This window comes from Xyrauchen texanus, chromosome 41, assembly GCF_025860055.1.
Source record: "Xyrauchen texanus isolate HMW12.3.18 chromosome 41, RBS_HiC_50CHRs, whole genome shotgun sequence".
In the NCBI taxonomy this organism is placed as follows: Eukaryota; Metazoa; Chordata; class Actinopteri; order Cypriniformes; family Catostomidae; genus Xyrauchen; species Xyrauchen texanus.
In genome coordinates, this window is record NC_068316.1 from 22,189,286 (window position 1) to 22,210,597 (window position 21,312).

Below are 21,312 nucleotides of genomic sequence, written 5' to 3' on the forward strand. Positions count from 1 at the left end.
TCCCAGGAGTGGACATCCCAGCAAATTCACCCCAAGGTCAGACCGTGCAATGCTCTGAGAAATTGCAAAAAGCCCAAGAGTTACATCTCGGACTCAACAGGTTAGCATGTTAAATTTCATGACAGAACAATTAGAAAAAGACTGAAAAAGTATGGATTGTTTGGAAGGGTTGCCAGGAGAAAGCCTCTTTTCTCTAAAAATAACATGGCAGCTCAGTTTAGGTTTGCTAAGTTGCATCTGAACAAACCACAAGACTTCTGGAACAATTTCCTTTGAACAGACAAGACCAAAGTAGAGATGTTTGGCCATAATGCACAGTGCCACACAACACAAACACACCATACCAATTGTCAAGCACGTGGTGAAGGGGTGATGATTTGAGCTTGTTTTGCAGCCACAGAACCTAGGCACCTTGCAGTCATTAAGTCGACCATGAACTCCTCTGTATACCAGAGTATTCTAGAGTCAAATGTGAGGCTATCTGTCTGACGGCTAAAGCTTGGCCGAAACTGGGTCATGCAACAGGACAATGATCCCAAGCACACCAGGAAATCTACAACACAATGGCTGGAAAATAAAAGAATCAAGGTGTTGCAATGGCCAAGTCAAAGTCCAGACCTCAACCCAAATGAAATGTTGTGGCGGGACCATAAGAGAGCTGTGCATAAACAAATGCCCACAAACCTCAATGAACTTACGCAGCTTTGTAAAGAAGAGTCGGCCAAAATTCCTCCACAATGATGTGAGAGACTGATAAAGTCATACAGAAAATTAGTAATTGAAGTTATTGCTGCTAAAAGTGATTCTACAAGCTATTGAATCATAAGGTGTACTTTGTTTTTCACACATGGCTTCTCCATTTTGGCTTTAGTTTTGTTAAATAAATCATGACACGGTGTAGTATGTCATGTGTTGTGGTTCAGCTGATGTTGTACTTACCTAATTTTAAGACCTGCTATGGACCAGATTATTTTTACTGTCCTGATATGTAAAACCATAGAACTCAAGGAGGGTGTACTTTCTTTTCACATGACTGTATGTGTATATATATATAGTGAAGGAGGGAACAAAGCAAATTTATTCACACACACATGACATATTTTCCCAGACAACGAAATACCCTTCCGGAAGAGAATGCACAGATGAAGCAGGTTCTTTGCCAGAGAGATGTTGACAACTGTTCTGTTTTAAAGCCATCTTTCAAAATGTTGAACACAAGTTTTAATTTCACTTAATGTTTTTCCAGTTTCATTTGAATTTTTAGTTAAAATAAAGAAAGAATAAAGTTCAAAGTTTGAAATCAAGGTGTCCTGCTTTATTGTGTAGGCTTAATCCTAACCCCGCTTAACGAAAATTACCCCATAGTACCACATAACGTCCAACCAGCAGTAAAACCTGTGTTCGTCGGTCTCCTGTGGTTTTTTTTTTTTCTGTGACCAACCGACCAATCAAAACTTGGTCGACCAAGAATTGTCTCATCGACTAAAGTTTGGTCGATTATCAGGGGGCAGCCCTAATGTCTAATGATCCAGGATAGCTTAGTGTTTTCAGCCAGCAAGAAGCCAGATAGTCAGATGTTGTGTGGACATTGTGCTTCGTGTGAATTATCTAATGATCTATGCTTCTGATGCATCTATGAATACATCCTTCCTGCTGCCACTTTTATCATGGCAATCTGTAGAAATAAAACATTCAAACAAGGTCAAGATCTTCAGTAAACGTGGGTGGCAAACAGATCTTCGTGAATGCGTGTGTTTGTTTTGGCTATGTCCTTGATTTGAGTGTGGTCTAATGAAAAAGCATCACACTGAGAAGTTTAAGGCAGCAGCATCTCTACAGGCTATGCAGTAAAAGATAATAAGATTAATCTCGCTGACGGTAATCCTCAGATGTTTCGTACACTTATGGATTCATGTGGATATGGTATGCATCCAACAAGATATTTAATTTTAAATACACAGACATAGGAGGATGAATATGATATTTGAAATTATGTTTGTTCATCTGCTTGAGGACTGGTATTCTGTGCACATGTGTGTACGTGTGTAAGAGATTCAGATTGTGAACCTGTAAACTTTTAAAACCTTCCCAGCATGAAATGCTTGGAGTTTGTGGCTTTTCTCCGAATCAACAATATGAATCTAACATGAGGTGTTGTTTCAGCAATGTGAAAACAGCAGGCTGGATAACGCTAAAAGAATCGCAGCAAGCATCCATTTCATCCATTTTTACGGAAGCCTGATGCTGTGTTACCGTGACAACAGCCAGCAGGATACATTGCTATTCTCGCAGACCCTAAGGAACCTGTATTGTGGGAAAATGTCCCCTGCCAGAGCTGTGACAGAACACAGGTGCCCCTTTTCTATTATTTGGAACCATTCCACACGTTTACACCGCAAAAAAGGCAATTTGGACATCCGTTTCTTATTTATGTTGCGATGTGCAGCGTGACTCCAGACACTTTATTTTTTCTGTCTATAATACAATTATTTTATTAAAGGATATAATATGTGTGGAATGATTGCTTGGAATCCATAAGAGAAGCTTGTTCACGTGTTCTTTGGGAATGGCAGAAGGCTAGATTTTTACTGTACAATATCTTACATTCTGGGTTTTATCTCACCTTGCATGAGCCTTAAGAAGACTTAGAATATGACACACAAATCACATGGACTAGTTTTATGACGTTTTTTTGGCGTCAATTTTAGCTTTAGTCCTTATATTGTGTTCCGGTCAAAACTGACCGATTAACTTTTTTTCTGACAACGGGAGGTTATTTCACCCAGTTGGAATAAAGTTCTATGTCTTTGTTCACACAGGGCATCTGCATAAACAATTGTATTTTTTAGATAATTTTCATATCATTTTATTTGCTTTATCTTACTTTGTTACACCTGTGGTGTTCCTGGTCTAAAGTGACCGGCCACTGGATTAGACTACAAAATACTGATATATTAAGTGTTCAGGTGCATCCCAATCCTTTAGATAATCACATATGTGGATGTGTGTTTGGACACACAAAGCCTTGGACATGTGCACGCACCCACACACACGCACACACACACACAAACACAGACACAAAGTGTGTCGAGCGCCCTTTTGTGCATCGTCTTTCCATGTCCACTTTTTGCTGAATATTTAAAAATCTATTTATCGTATAATGTTGTGTTTGGGCTCGTTTGATAGTCTGACAGTCTGCCGTAAACTCCGATATGCCATTTTCTATGTTATATCTATGTTTCAGGAAGAAATAAGGACAAACGTGACAAAAAGACACTTCTGTTTATAATATTTATGTGTGTCAGTGGGAATTTCATACACAAATACTCACTGCAATCTGTAATAATTTCTCAAAGATATTATTCACAAAAAATATCTTGTGATAAAATATGCAATATGAGAGACATATTAACAATCTTAACAATTATTTTTGTGTTAGCATAAACGAATACAACACAAGGGTTAAAGTGAGCCACTATCAAATGTCATTGTATGAAAATCAGTGAACAGGACATCCTTTAAAAATCCAGTTGTGTTCTGCAAAAAATAAATAAAAAATTATAATTTCATTATGGGTTCGTAACAACACGAGGGTGAGTAAATGATAACGAAGTATTAATTATTTGCTGAATTATCACTTTAAAGTACTTTGGAGGTTCAAATATGTTTTGAAAACTCGGAAGAAGAACACGAATGTGAACGGAGAGTGTTCAGGTCTTGAAAGGGGATTTTTATCATTCTTATGCTCTGATCACCCTCATCCATTCTTGTGTCATAATTCAGGTGGCTCTACTGCTCTCTGGGTCTGATGAATCCCATGTGAACATATCACGCCTACAGACACATCTGTTGATGCACAGTGACAGAATGATCTGATGTTGGAGTGTCTCTATGCGTATGTGATATTATGCAAGGTCAGTCTGTCAGAAATGATTTCTGCATTTTTTTCGTGATCTTATGGAGTGTCAGATCATGAATTGGGTAGGAGTGACTATGATTTTAACCCTCTGTGGTCTGAGGGTATTCTGGGCACTGGAGAAGTTTTGACATGCCTTGACATTTGTGCTTTAGTCAGTTGCTTAAGAACACATTAATGGCTAAAGTCTGATAACACTGTATTCAGCTACAATAATATGTGAGCATTGAAATAAGGCCATATAACACATACTAAACATTTGTCCACAAGACTTTTGAGAACTGGATCTTGTAGCCTAGAGTTTTTGCTACAAAATTATGTGAAAACCATCCTGATCACTCACTCATTCATACAAAACAATATAGTAATTGAACTTTTGTAAGACAATTTTAGTGTTAGAAATGTCATATGCGAGGAGGGGTTAACTATCATGAATATTGAGGTAATTCACAACTGAGGAGACAAAAGACCCTCCCCTGGGCATATCAATGAGGAGTGTGACAAAGAGAATGAATGTGAGACTTAATGATCAAAATCAAATTTTAAGTTAAAAGAAGTAATCAGACTATACATTTTCTTTACATAAAGACTTTACTTAATTTTAGACCTACACTACCATTTAAAAGAAGTCTCTTCTGCTCACCAAGACTGGATTTATTTGATCCAAAATACAGTAAAACATTTTACAATTTAAAAGAACAGTTTTCTATTTAAATATATTGTAAAATGCAATTTGTGATCAAAGCTGAATTTTCAGCATCATTACTGCAGTCTTCAGTGTCACATGATCTTTCAGAAATCATTATAAGATGCTGATTTTCTAATATGGGCATATTTAAAGTGCATTTTACTCATTTACACCTGAACACATATTTGCAAGCACAAGCTTTGTTGATGATAATGAGGAATTATAAACACTAGATAGAATATAATCTAAACATTCATATTATTTTTATATCATATTACATATCATATTTATATTATACAGCATACAATTTAAATACCTGCTTCAGCTGAAACAGAATTTAAATGTAACTAAAACTTGCTTATTAGGACATATTTCAAATCTCAATACTCTGAATCCTGGCTGGCAAGTCTGGAAACAGTCCCACTTGTAAAATATGTACATGTTTATATAAAATAGCATGTCAGCTAATGAAAACTAAATGACTTACTCATCCGAAATTGTATCCTCGTCTGGATTAAGTCTCTCTTAAAATTTTTCTCATCGTGAAGTAAAAGTAGACATTTTAAGCTATCTTTAGACATATGTTTCATGTTTGTGTGATAAGTATTTGCGCAGTTTCAGTTAATTTTAGTGACGTGTTTCTGAAATATGCTCGCAAACCCAGAGAATGCTGAAAGCTCACCCTTTTTATTTTCTTTATTTTACAAAAGCACAAGGTTTTGTTGTTATTGTGAGTGTACACAAATACAAGTAGACCCTTTATAGTCTCTAATGATGTCTTACACTTACCTGTATGCCCCAAAATGACAGGAGAATTTTATGTTGTTTCCGTTGTAATGCCGAAAAAATCCAGCAGGACACGCCGGCATGTACGTCGACCCCAGAGGGTTAAACAGCATGAGAGACAGACTGAAACAGGGGGACAGCGAGAGGGAGACAGATGTCAAAGTAGTCAATTTGTTTATATCAAGTGCAAAAGTGTGCACTTTCATAATAAATGTCATAAGACAATAAATAAACCTATCAAAAGCTACTGCACTACAATCATGTGATGATTTTGTGATCATCAAACAATGTTATTGTTTGCATTAAAATGTGTGTATTGGTGTAACCAGTTTCCTTGCAGCCTTGTTGTCCTGTGTGTCCAGTGTGTGGGCCGCATGTAGCATTAACAGACATGTCTGTGAGATGGCGATTCGACACTCAGCTATCCAATGAGCTACCACCTCCTACAGCCAGGAGCACATCACAGCATAATACCTGAACAAGCAAACAACCAAACTGTCTATTTTACTTACATTTCTACAAAGTGGTGAGTAAATACATCCTTCAAATAAAAATTGCAATGCAACTCTCATCCTCTGGGTGTCACTATTGAGCTGTTTGCTCTGGGCTAACGTCAGACAGTGTCCAATCAAAACAGATACCAAACATTTATCTGGCAAACATCTTGCATTATTGAGGCTTAAACCAAACCCTACGCACAGTAATATTTAAAAAGAAAACATTTAGACTCCTTTGTAACATCAGTAAACTCTGAAGGCCAGATAATAGTTTCCCCTTGTAACAACATCAGGCTAGCTGAACCCAAACTCCTCTTTTATTATAATAAACAAATCTTACCCCAGGGGCATCTTACCACAGCTTTCCCTAACAACAAACAACACCTAACCACAACTTACATTCTGGTACAGTTTCTTTCCAAAGGTGTGTCTCTGGGCTGCTTGTTGGCATAATATCTCCAGTGCCCACTCTGCCAACCCCATGGACCTCATGCAGTGGTTAAGTCTATCTGGCCCCAGCCATCCCTGAGCTATATCAAAACCCCTCCACTCACCTGCAAACAGCCAATCAAAGAGCTTAAAAACATGTGAAGCAAATCTATTGAATAAATCTGTAACACAAGTAGCAACCTTTAAAGACATTGTTCAGATTGCTACTCAATGTAGTAATGTAATATTATATAATATACAAGTAAACATCTGTTCATGGCAAATTGACTGGGACATTTTAAAACCAGATTTGGATGTTTAAAAAAATGTGTAGGTCATCCAACCAGTAAGTGCCCACAAGGTATTTCATTTTAAAGATCATCTTGTTAAGTGTTTCCTTAAAGGCTTTTTAATCAATATCTATTATGGTTTAATAAATGAATTCCTGGTATCCCAGAAGAAGCTGACTTCATCCCTGCGAGCTAATGCCTGGGGTGCTGAAGTTATTGAAGTTTTTGTGGGCTCATTAGGCAGTGTGCAGGAAAAGCTATCTCTCTCTCTCTCATGCACGCATGCACACACGCACGCGCGTACACAGATTCCAATGGTTTAGTATCTCATCAAGGAGAATGTTGGAGGCAGGATTTCGCACGTTGTCAAAATGTATCTCAAAATGGCCCCCATGGAATGCATCTGCATCATGGTAAATCATGGTAAAAGCAAAGGCCCCTTAGAGCGCTACCCATGAAACATACAGGGGTGAATTCACTAAATATTTGCGCGTATCTCAGTGCAAAAAATGGCGCTTTATTCTTTAACTTTCCACAATCTAGTTTAACCAGGCGCTATTTGCGCTGACATAGTGCAGCGGCTTGAGTATTTAAAGGAAGTAATTTACATTCTTGTTAGCACAAACATGCCTCCTTTCTATGTAAATTTGGCTTGTTATACATTTATTTACAAAATTGAGCACTAATTTACCTGCACAAATTAACACTGTATTATTACCGCCCGTACACAGCCCACGGTAAACAGAACTTTATTACAAAGAGATGTTTGTGTACTATTGCAACCCTGGGCTTGATGCAATTTTTTTGTCCACCAGATGGTGTTGTCTCTTCCAGGGTGTTCTCAATTACCTGAGATGAGAGCTGGAATGAGCAGTCTATAAATAGGCCCTTCTCCCAAGTGTTTGCCCTCCCCCTCAACAGCACCTTGATTTGTTTCCGTTAATTTTCCTGATTTATTGTTCTTTTGTCTTTCTTTTTATTTCCTTTTCTTATTATAGATTTTGTTACTTTATCTTCAAAATAAAAACCTTTATTTTTGATTAAATCTTATCCATGTGTGGTCTCCCCTTCATGTTACTCTGCCTTGAGCCGGGTGGTTTGTAACTGTACAGTTTCTACTGATCATGGCAGCAGGAAAAGAATGCTATAACTAGAGATGCACCAAAATTTCGTCCATCGAACATTTTCAGAGAAAAATGCCATAAAATGCAGAACATCTTTTTGAAAATTTGAAGCAATCAATCTCTTAGTTATTAGTGCATTAATAAAAAAACACTTTTCCATGCTTGTGCAGAGGTGCAAAAAGGCAGAGTTTAGTGCAAAATCTCCTGTAATACATGAGTAGTGTTGGGTGTAATTCAATTACAAAGTAATTAGTTATTGTAATCGAATTACTTTTTAGTCAAAAAAGTACAATGCATTACATTTTAAACACTTTTAATCGGATTACAGTTACTGACTTTTAATTAATTGAATGACTTTTAAGTATATCATAGGGTTATACTTATTTGTAATATATTATTTATGTAGAATACATGATTTATGGCCCCGTAACGAGTCATTGCGAATGAGAAATGAGAGGTGTTGTGTATGATGTGTGTGTAACAATGAACAAGAAATAAATATAGACATTCATTGGAATTTGTTGAGCAGAAAATAGTTTTAGAAAGTAACTTAAAAAGTAATTAGTAATGTGATTACTTTTTCAATAAAGTAATTGTTAAAGTAATCTGATTATAATTTTAGTGAATTCATAAGTCATTTGTCGTGTATTACAACTCTTAAGCAACTAATCCAACATTGTACGAGTAGAGAAACGGCCTTGCAAGTGAAAATGTAGCTTCTATTACTTAAAAATCTGCCACTTCATTAAGAAATTAAAAAATATGCATTTTCCCTTTGTTGTGTATTCTTAAGCACTACATTAGCACTATCTGGGCCAACAGTTTGCATATATTAGCCAAAAGTCAGTTTTTATATCTACAGTATAAAGTCTTTCAATATTTAAAAAATGTCATCCACAATGTACATTTGTTTAAACAAAGTCTAATTTAAAATCATAATTTTGAGCCCAAGTTTGTCCAGAATTTTGATTTCAGTTTTGACAAATAATGTTCATTTCGGTGCACCACAAGTTAAAACAGGGCATACATCCAGATTTGCTGTGTAGACAAGCACACTTTCAGCATTTCAAAGTTCAGATCATAGTTGTGATGCCATGCTGAATATGCTTGATCATCATAATCTTCACAACCTAGCATTCAGCCTGCAAGATGGAGAATTGCGGAGTGCAATTTCCATGTAGCACAAATGTTTTGGAGTGTTAGTGCTGTTACCCGATTTGCAGAATTCCTGCAGAATCTGTTGCTAAAACAACACAGACAGCGCATGCACTATCAGCGGGTGCGATTCATTCTCAGTGAATTCCTCCACAATCTTTAATCCGTGTCATCTTTTCACACACTGAAAGACAGTGGTTAAAGAACAGAGAGAATATAAAAGAGGATCGTGAGAGGATGAAGGTTTTCATATGGGTAGATAGTGGTTTGGAGAGATGGTGATGCATGAGAGACTTTAAAACAGAGATGAAACGAGACAGTCACAGAGTGAACCTGAGGTGAGGATCTGATAAGCTGTGATGTGGCACAGCAGATTGTGTTACTGAGTACTCACCGTCTTGTCCGAAAACTGTGAGTGGCCTTATCATCTTCACTCCAGGTGTGTTCATAGGAACGAGGATAATGCTGTGCAGCCCATGCCTGGAAAAAATCACAGCTACATTCACACCATTACTGGCTTGGGGGGGAAAATGCTCCTCCATACTACTGAACAAATGCTAACACTTTACGGAGGCATTTTTGCAGCTCATTTGCAATAAATGGTCTATTTTGACTGGGGAGGAAGTTTTCAGTTTTGAAATTTGCAGCGTGTTTTCATAAAACATTGTATTTCTGATGATAGGATTCCTTTCAACCTTCTATAGCTGAACAGAAAGTCATTATTCAGAGTCAGAAAGTTATTCAGGGGATATCAGGATGAATCAGCAATAGCATTAGTTAACAAAGACTCAAAAGAAATGTGAAGAGTTAGATTGGAAAAATCTTTCTCTCTTCTCCCTCTCTGTATATCTCTCTTTTCTACTGGCAAGGTCACATCTCACTGCAGGGAAGATATCATTGTCATAAGGACAGAAGACAGCAAGAGATGAATTCTAATCAGAGAACCCTTTGGAGAAGAAGAAAAGCAGGAAATTACAGAAGACAGAGGGATAAAAAAAGACAGAAGTGAAAAGTTAATCTGTGCAGCTGTGAAAAATGAATGACGTCTTTAACAGCAAAAGGTGTTTAGAGTGAAGGACAGGAACAATGAAAGAGTGCAATGAAATCCATAAAACAACAACAACAATGGCTATGTTTACTAGCACATATTTTCTTCAATCAGAATAAATTCAATCCGATTGCAGATTCTGAATGTACCATTTATATGTCCCCTAAAGTTTGCGATCCGATGCAAATATTCGTTTGCATGTGCATTACATGTATTCCGGACAAAACGTCTGTGCACGCAAAAAGCATCAGTCGTTGCAGTCTGAAGAAGCAGAAAAAGGCTGAGAAAGTGAGAATGGCACCAAAGTCTGTAATTGAGATATCTAACAAATATGCCAGAGATGATTTCTTCTTATGTTACTCACTCTAATCAGCAAATGAAGAATCAGATGCAGCATCTAATACCCTGTCTGACTCAAGTCCATTCCTCCTCTAATATAATCGCAGGCATCTCTGGATGTGAGTAAGAAGTAAAGACAGGTGGGTGAGAGTTGTCCTTAAAGGAGTTTACAGATGTGGAATGGAACCAAAATAATAGCCACTTTAAGCAACAGCTGCGGACAGGATGCTACACAAAAATCATTCATCAATAATGATGGTGGAACGGGGCATTTAATAATGTATTTAAATGATTTAACACAGAAAGAGAAGGTATGCTTTCTGTGTTCAATTGTCAGAAGAAGAGTTTTACTCTTATACAATACAAATAGCCTACTTCTAAAACCTAGATATTATTATTAATAGGCTATTTACGGTGTTCACTTTGCATCATTTCTTGTAAAACCCATTCTAACATTTACTTTTCAAATCTGTCACATACGATCGACTGTCACTATGGCAAAGAAGAAATGCTTTAGAAATTATGGTTATGACGTCAGGAGGTGAATGAAGTCACATACACGCAATGGAGCACAGAACGCCTTATAACCGCACCTGCTGCTTAAAGTCCCTATTTAGAATGGCACAACGTTCTTATTTGCTTTATGTGATGTCATTAAAGAACATATGTACCATGCAGAATATTCACTGCGAGCCCACATACCGTTACTAATGTGTTTTGTCATTGCTATTAGGACCCACGACAAGTACCATGTATAAACATGCGCACCACTGCTCTGTGCATGAGCACAAGGTGTGTCAGAATCAGACTGAGAAAGTAGACGGATTCAAACGTTTACATGGCTAATATTTTTCTTTTAAACTGTTTTTTTTTTTTTTTTTATCTACACCAACCCTTTCAATCGGATAGAAATGTCATTTGGATCCAGCTCAATAGGATCATTTGTGTTTACATGAAGGCTTTTCAATCCGATTGAGCTACCAGTCGGATTAGAAACATTTGGTTGCATGTAAACGTGGTCAATGTGAATCAAAGTCAGAGATGGTGGAAAATGGTCATGTTACAACTAAATTAATTTGGTTACAGTAAAATTATTAAATATATTAGAAAGGTGTCCAATATGCCACCTATATTAATGTAAATATTGTAAATATTAGAAAACAGTAATAATTAATAAACGTATTAATACATTTAATTTAAAATATATTAAATATTTTGCATAAATATTACCTTAAAATATATAGTTCTTTTTTAACTAAAGTATCGCAATTAGCAATTTGAGTGTGCTGTGTCTTTTACATTACCGTGTGTGGTCTGAATCTTTTATGTATAGAGGAGATTTCATACTGGTCCAGTTTTAGGTCAGCAAATATTTACCTATCATAGCTCACCTCAAACATTTCCATCTCTCTACCTAAGGTCTGAACACTCCAATGCCACAGGATTTGTGGGAGGAGAGGTTGGGAAGAAAAACAAAGAAATCGAAGGGTGGTTAAACATTGAGGGAATGAGCAATTGTGGGAAGAGTGAATAAGATCATGTCTAAGGCCAGACTTAAAGGAACAGTTCACTCCAAAAACTTTTTTTAACCATCATTTAGTAATTCCAAACCCACTTCCTTTCCTATGCAGAACACAAAAGTAACATTTTGAATGAATATCCCAGTCTATCTGTTCAATATTTTCTATTCTTCAAAGCTTAGAAATGTACCGGGGGGACTTGTGAGGACTTGCATTGTTTAGCGTGAAAACCAACACAAGTTATCGCATAAATGCACATGCCACTCTAAACATTCAACGGCAATCAAGATAAAAAAAATGTTTTTTAAAACAATTACATTTGGGGTTGTTTCCTACCAAAACCTACCGTTTGCCTTCAGAAGACTTGGAATATGAAGCACAAGTCACATGGTCTACATTTATGACACTTTTTTAAGCTTTGAAGTCACACTATCAACTGACAGTGTATTGAATAGACAGACCAGAATATTCATTGTAAAAATGTAATTTGTGTTCTGCATTAGAAAGAACGTCATACAGGTTTGTAACGGCATGAGGGTGAGTACATATGACATAATTTCCATTTTTGGGTGAAATATTCCTTCGAACCTGTGTTACCACTATGCCACAGCTCCAACTAATCTCCAACCAGTTGGGTAACAGTCCGGATCTTTAACCACTACTAGGTAACACCACCTCTCTACACTTACCTCTTTAATTTTTCTTTCATAGCTGTCCTAAAAAAAAAGCCCTAATACTGTATTTCCTGTTTTGTCAAGTCTCTCTCTTTAAGACCTCTTCTAACTCTATTTATTTCATTTTATTTTTGTCTTACAGCATTGCTCCATATTCTTCTCTCCTGTCATGTTCTGAATAAAACTTCAGTTTTAATAATGTACAACCCATACTCTGTGAGTCAATTCTGTGTTTAAGTATTTCTTAGATCTACCCATTTCTCATATTTTGCAGCACTGAATCTAATACATTTACATTTGAGTAGTAAAGTAGTACTATGTAAGGTAGTAAAATGGTGTGTGAAGCTGGTCTTTCCCAAACTTTGTTTAAAGTCAGCTTTCTGGAAGAATGTAGGCAAAACAGAAATCTGTACTGACCACAAGATCTCAATGCCAGAATGTGTGTGTGTGAGTGTATGCTCATGCGCATGAGAGAGAGAGAGAGAGAGAGAGAGAGAGAGAGAGACCTTTATATGCACACAGCCTAATGAGCCCACAAAAATGTGCATGTACGCCTGATCAGCCAGTTCTGGCAATAAATTATTTTAAATGAACTTGCTTGACATTGACAAACTGTACACATATACATACAGCTTTAATATGACACACACACACAAACGCAAATTGTGATGTGTGCATGCTTCATTTTAAAAAGAACAGTAAACAAGAAAATGTGGGATTTTATACAGAACTTAGCAAAACTGTCTGACAGATAAAGTGCCATATGTCATATTTTGTAGAATTTTAAATGTTATCAATTTTTCAACCATATTATCGTCCACCAGGTGAAAACTCAATGATTGCTTAGACAAGTCACAGCACACCTCTCTTTAAAATCTTAATTATGAGTAATAGTAAAAGTTTGTATTAGCAAGCTCCTCTCATGGTCTAATGCTGGTGTAGTGGCAGTGGTGAGCAGTACCCTCTAGAGGGAACTCTTTCTCACCATTCCTGCATTTCTACATGCACATGCATTGTTGCGTTCTCTACAGTTGCAGACTCTCTCTTCCACACACACATACACATGCAACATAAGGGCTCAAAGCCCTTAAAACCGAAATAATTCACAGACCGCTATAATGTACACAATGACTCAAAGCTGCCATAATTTACAGCAAAGAGAATTGAACACAGGCCCTGTTGATCCGAGGTACAGATGGGTGTGCCCCACAATCATTATTTCCTGTTTATTGTCCAGTATTCTGTCAAAGGACATAAAGACACCAGATCAGCATGATAATGCCTAGATCAAAGCATATAGGCCATTTTTTTGTTTGTGAATGTGTAAGAGCTGGGTGTGCTATGAGCTTGTGGGGAACGATCCATTTAATGTCTTTGCATACCTTCAAATCTCCATGTATAATATGAGAAAAACATTAATAACATCATAAAAATCCCAAATGGCCCGAGAATTAGGTTGATAACTGTAAAGTGAAATTTATTTCTTCTGTGGAACAAAAAAAGGTAAACTTCCTGGGTTTATTTGCCATACTAAACGCGAATAGTGACAATATTCTGTAATACGGTATATCATGGTAATAAACATGCACAATATTGTTAACGTGGACACTTCAATATACTGTAAATAACTGGAACTAAAATGGTTAAGTTGGAAGTGTGGAAGTATTTTGGGTTCCATAAAAATGCAGATGGATTTTTAGTCAAAGATTGTCCTTTTGATCTTTGTGTAAAACATGTGGTAGAAAAGTGGCAGCGAATCACCGGAACACCTCCAACATGTTGGCTCATCTGCAGGAGAATCATCCCAAAACTAAAAGACAACACACTATGAGACAACCAGCTAAGTGACAACTAAGACGACAAAGAAAGTGAACTGTTCTTGCCATTTGCAGATAATGTGAATTGGCGGAAGAGTAGTTCGCTAGTTGTAGTAACAACTAAAATACAGTTGTAATCAGCTAATAAATGTCCTGTAATTAATAATGTCAATGTGGCACAATGATGATTCCAATATTAATTTTACGTTGGAACGCAACGCAATCGTACATTGCCATACACTTTGAGTGAACTTGCAGTTTTTAAATTTGCAAGTTAGCACCTAGCTACACTTTATATAAGCAGCTGGCTTGCTATCCAGAAAATACATATATACTATTGCTGTAGCCAGTTTGTTGTTCAATTCCTTTTTTTAATGTTCAGGGTTCTTTTCAAAGTTCTTTGTTATCTGTTAATTTTAAAGGCCAGTTTGGTATTAAAAAGTAATTAAACTTGTTATAAAAAAACAACAAAGTTTGTTAATCTTTCAAACAATTGTTGTAAGGTAATTCAATACCGTTATATTACCGAGTACCACGATAAGCTTCAGCAGTTTTCGTGATGTAAAAATATATACTGTCACATGCCTACATTAAAAGTAATTGATATGACTCATGCACATATGTTTTTGGTTTCCTTTGTGCTATGAACAGAACAAATTTTAAGTCCATATTTACACTGAAATCTGCATTATTTAATGCAAATTTAAATAACTGCATTATTTAATTTAATTTAATTATCTATAAATCTCACATGTGTTACCCTGATGGTGTTTAGTGTTTGTGTGAGTGACACTGAGCACTGTCTCTATATGTTTATTGGTCAATGCTCCTGGAAGAGCCACTATTGATCACAACGGTGATTAACAAATACCTTATGGAGTAAAAAGCAGATTTTTACAGTTTCAGAAGGCTAATATCAAGTTTATGAAATTTCTTTGCTGTAAATTTAACAGATTTTATTTTTATTACAGTTCCAGCGTGGTCATGTAAATTACAACCATTTTAAACTACAACATTTACAGGTTGTTTTTAACTGTATTTTTTACATAATTATTCGGACAACCACAGCTGCCAGTTTTTTTTTTTTTTTGTTGTAAAATCAACAGGATTTGTTTTTTACAGTGTACATATTAAATATATGTCGATAACATCAAAGCCCAATTTTAAATGACAACTTTTGTGTTCTACAAAAGACAGAATTTCATACAGGTTTCAAACAACGATAAGGTGAGTAAATAATGAAAAAAAAATGTAAAACAATTTTGGGATGAACTATCCCTTTAAATTAATTAAATAAATATTTTTCTCCAAAACATGTTTGCTACAATTATTGGGACCCAAGCAATACATATGAGTAAAATCTGAAGTATATTCCCATTCACATTTTAAAAACATTGTACACCTGGGTGACCAGGAACATGACATTTTCAATTTCCTGTTTCTCAGGGGTATATATATGAGGTAACACACAAGCCAAATTCACTTAGTCATCCATGACAATGGGTAAAACCCAAAGAATAACGTTATGATGTACGGCAAAAGGTTGCTGAGCTTCACAAAATGGGAGGTGCTATAACAAAATAGCTAAAGCATTGAAAATATCCATTTACACCATCAGGGCAATAATTAAGAAGTTCTAATCAACTGGAGGTGTTAGGAATCAGCCTGAAAGAGGACGTGTCTATGTCATCTCCCCGCACAGTGAGGAGGATGGTTCGACTTGCCAAAAGTTCTCCACGGATCACAGCTGGAAAACTGCAGAAATTAGGTGTGTCTTAGGGTCAGAAAGTTTCCAAAACTACAATCAGACGTCACAAGATGTTTGAGCCTCTGCTCTCATCCAACAACTAACTCAAGTGTCTTCAGTTTGCCAGACACTACTGGAACTTCAAATGGGACCGGGTTCTATGGTCAGATGAAACAAAAACAGAGCTTTTTGGCAGCAAACACCAGAGATGGGTTTGGCGCACACAGAGAGGTAGCCATATGGAAAAGAGCCTCATGCCCACGGTTAAACATGGTGCTGGATATTTAACATTGTGGGGCTCTTTTATGCCAGATGTCCTGTACATCTTATTCAGATACATGGTATAATGGACTCTATCAAATACCAACAGATATACAATCTTAACCTGACTAACTCTGAAAAGAAAGCTTAAAATGTGCCCTGGTTGGATCTTACAGCAGGACAATGATCCAAAACACACATCAAAATCAACAAAAAATAGTTCACTGACTACAAAATCAAGGGTTTGCCATGCCCATCCCAGTCTCCTGACCTGAACCCCATAGAAAACCTGTGGGGTGAACAGAAGAGGAGAGTCCACCAGCGTGGACCTCAGAATTTGAAGGATCTGGAGAGGTTTGTATGGAGGAATGGTCTCAGATTTCTTGCCATGTGTTCTCCAACCTCATTAGGCATTATAGGAGAAGACTCGGGCTGTTATCTTGGCAAAGGGAGGTTGCACAAAGTATGAAATAAAAGGATGGCAATAATTGTGCCACACATATTTTTGACAAAAATATTAGTTTTTTGATAAAACTTGAGTTGTTTGCAACTTTTGAAATCCATAAGAGGTTAGAATATAGAATACATTTCAAAAGGATAAACAATAAAAACACATTTTTCACAGCCTTCATTGCTCATATTTACCAAGGGTACCGATATTTTTGGCCACAACTGTAAATATGCAAGATTCCATAAAACAGACACAGACAGGGGCCCTCAATTGTTGTACACAACTGGTATAAAAAAAATGACAAGAATGTGGAGAATGTTCCTACAACTACATACACACGAACCTTTACCAGTCATTTTCTCAATATAGTATATTCTCTCTCTGTATCTATATCCTAGCAAATATATCAAAATGGCATTCCATAGACATTTTTTTTATTTATATCAAGCTAATTACAATGATAACTAAAACACACACACACATTTTTTTGTTTTTTTTACTTTTTAATAAAAAAATAAATAAAGCAAATTCCCCCAATTGTGGACATTTCTGGATGTCCCCAAATTATGTTTTTGTCAGATATAGCTAATTTCCATGGGGCAATTATTTCCCTACTATAGCGATGTAAACCCACAGTATACTAAAACATGTACCATCAGTAATATTAAACCATGATTGATGGCATTCAGTTGGAATGTAAAAGAAACTGTTTGACAATTTCTTATGTAACCATGGGATATCGAAACACAACATGGAACCACAAACCCACACATACGGTGACTCATGTGCTTTTATGAATGCATTTGGGAAGTACGCTGAATCCTCAATTCCTCACACAACTTAGATAAATACAGCAGATACACACATCCTTGAAACAAACACTCAAGGCTCTTAATTTCTGGGAAAGACCAGTGTTTTTTCTAAGGATCTATTAGCAACATGCCGGCAAGCATGTTTGTGTGTGGGTGTGTGTGTATGTACTGGTAACGGCCCTTGCTGAAACAATTCTTCTGATGAAAACGCACTTTGTTTCTCAGGGTGTGATACAGACTTGTCCTTTCATGTCTGAAAGTTGTCCCCATACCAGACAGCAAATACGTGAGCGAAACACTCCACCGTGCATTTTATAACCGCCAACCTCGGATTCAAACAAACAAATCACGAGGGCATCCGGAATGCCGTGCCAGGCCAAATAGCAGGATTAGTACATGAGCCACTGTGAGGAATTACACCAATCAAACGGGACCCTTCATCAAACAGTAGCTTAATCCACCCTTCAGAGTTAATAGACACAATGAACATGCTTTTCTTAAGAAAAATAAACAGCCACGTTCCTACGAAAATCTACCCACAGAATGAATGCACTCAGGAAAGAGCCTTTACAGGACTATAAAGATAATTATGCACACAGACTTTTCGCTCCAACGCCTCCAACTAGTTCAGGAAACATGGGAGTTGGGGGAATTTGTTGTTTCTTTTACCTCTAATTTATGTCCCTCTGGTCTTAAAGGCTTTTTCCAGATTAGGAGAGCCTGATTTTATCCTTGCCAGTTTAAGGAAACCAAAATTGTATGCATTTGATGTGCATTAACAGCACATTCTTCTGCTGTTTAACTGTACCCTTCAGATGTTACCCTTAATGAATGTTTGCAAACATCTTCGTCTGTGAAGGTTACAAATATAACTACATAGACTGGGTGTGGCATCATATATTCACTAAATAACTTCAGAGTTAGAACATATGGTCATGTAGGGATGAAAATATGAAATCTGAAATATAAACCGGATCTGCACCTGCATGCTATATTGATGTAAATTGTGTTTGAAATATTGCGATCAAACTGTTTACAGTTTTTTTTAACTGATGTTTAAATCATGGCATCAATGGTATTACCCTTATAAAAAAGTGAAAATGTGGAGTGAAAATAAGGCAAAATAATTGGCCAAATTGTGTCTAAAATGTAAGTAACTGGAGATTAACATCTTGTTTGTAGAACAGTTGTTTAAAAAAAGAAATGTCCACCGCAACTGTGTTATTCGGGCTCTGATTTGCTGTAGCCAAGTGCCCGCATTCGAATCAGAGTGGTGGTGGTGTAGTGGGTTAAAGCACTAAACTGTTAAGCAGAAGGTTGTCGGTTTGAGCCCCACAGCCACCACCATTGTGTCCTTGAGCAAGGCACTTAACTCCAGGTTGCTCCGGGGGGATTGTCCCTTTAATCAGGGCTCTCTAAGTCGCTTTGGATAAAAGCGTCTGCCAAATGCACAAATGTAAATGAATCACATGCTGATATTCAAATTCAATACAATAGCACTCTTGCTATATAAAAATACAATAGTAATAGCATCTGATACTGATCAGTGAACCATGGTACTGTCACAGTAATTTTTGGTTAGGGCAAAATCTTATTTTTTTCCATTAAGTTTTTAAGGCATAAGATAAGTGTTTATACATTTTATATGACTAATATTACATATATTACTGTATATTACTAATATTATAATATCTTATATTAGCATGCTATTATAATACAATAAAATATAATATTTAAGCAATACCACAACAGAAAGAGGGCTGGTTTCTATATCAGACCTGATCTTAAAATCTTTTGATCTGAAGGCATAAGCCCAAATATATTTTTTGTCTACAAAACTAAATTCAAACATTTAAGAATATGCCTTCAGATCAAAAGATTTTTAAGATCATGAGAAACATTTCAGTCAAGTGTTTCAAAACTTTTGACTGGTAATATATATATATATATATAAAATATACAGTGGGTACGGAAAGTATTCAGACCCCCTTACATTTTTCTCTCTTTGTTGTATTGCAGCCATTTGCTAAAATCATTTAAGTTTATTTTTTTTCCTCATTATTGTACACACAGCACCCCATATTGACAGAAAAACACAGAATTGTTGACATTTTTGCACATTTATTAAAAAAGAAAAACTGAAATATCACACTGGTCCTAAGTATTCAGACCCTTTGTTCAGTATTTAGTAGAAGCACCCTTTTGATCTAATACAGCCATGAGTCTTTTTGGGAAAGATGCAACAAGTTTTTCACATCTGGATTTGGGTATCCTCTGCCATTCCTCCTTGCAGATCCCCTCCAGTTCTGTCAGGTTGGATGGTAAACGTTGGTGGACAGCCATTTTCAGGTCTCTCCAGAGATGCTCAATTGGGTTTAAGTCAGGGCTCTGGCTGGGCCATTCAAGAACAGTCACGGAGTTGTTGTGAAGCCACTCCTTCGTTATTTTAGGGTCATTGTCTTGTTAGAAGGTGAACCTTCGGCCCAGTCTGAGGTCCAGAGCACTCTGGAGAAGGTTTTCGTCCAGGATATCCCTGTACTTGGCCGCATTCATCTTTTCCTCGATTGCAACCAGTCGTCCTGTCCCTGCAGCTGAAAAACACCCCCACAGCATGATGCTGCCACCACCATGCTTCACTGTTGAGACTGTATTGGACAGGTGATGAGCAGTGCCTGGTTTTCTCCACACATACCGCTTAGAATTAAGGCCAAAAAGTTCTATCTTGGTCTCATCAGACCAGAGAATCTTATTTATCACCATCTTGGAGTCCTTCAGGTGTTTTTTAGCAAACTCCATGCGGGTTTTCATGTGTCTTGCACTGAGGAGAGGCTTCCGTCGGGCCACTCTGCCATAAAGCCCCGACTGGTGGATGGCTGCAGTGATGGTTGACTTACTACAACTTTCTCCCATCTCCCGACTGCATCTCTGGAGCTCAGCCACAGTGATCTTTGGGTTCTTTACCTCTCTCACCAAGGCTCTTCTCCCCCGATAGCTCAGTTTGGCCGGACGGCCAGCTCAAGGAAGGGTTCTGGTCATCCCAAATGTCTTCATTTAAGGATTATGGAGGCCACTGTGCTCTTATGAACCTTAAGGGCAGCAGACATTTTTTTGTAACCTTGGCCAGATCTGTGCCTTGCCACAATTCTGTCTCTGAGCTCTTCAGGCAGTTCCTTTGACCTCATGATTCTCATTTGCTCTGACATGCACTGTGAGCTGTAAGGTCTTATATAGACAGGTGTGTGGCTTTCCTAATCAAGTCCAATCAGTATAATCAAACACAGCTGGACTCAATTGAAGGTGTAGAACCATCTCAAGGATGATCAGAAGAAATGGACAGCACCTGAGTTAAATATATGAGTGTCACAGCAAAGGGTCTGAATACTTAGGACCATGTGATATTTCAGTTTTTCTTTTTTTAATAAATGTGCAAAAATGTCAACAATTCTGTGTTTTTCTGTCAATATGGGGTGCTGTGTGTACAATAATGAGGAAAAAAATGAACTTAAATGATTTTAGCAAATGGCTGCAATATAACAAAGAGTGAAAAATTTAAGGGGGTCTGAATACTTTCCGTACCCACTGTATATAATGTTCTATAATAAATAAAAAAATAATTTACAGTTTCTAATTAGCAGCCCTAATATGATATAATCGATACACTGTATAAAATATAATGGATATAAACAGTGGAATTTCTAGAATGCAGCTTAAAGATTATCAAAAGAGCAGCACAGTAAAGAGGGAGTCTCCACAACCTG

The 21,312-nt window shown here is 36.9% G+C and overlaps 1 pseudogene; it reads right to left on the reverse strand.

Moving 5' to 3' along the window:
• Positions 1–1,633: 1,633 nt before the first annotated feature.
• The window catches only part of LOC127634378 (acyl-CoA dehydrogenase family member 11-like), a 66,125-nt pseudogene continuing 46,446 nt past the window's right edge, over positions 1,634–21,312 (reverse strand).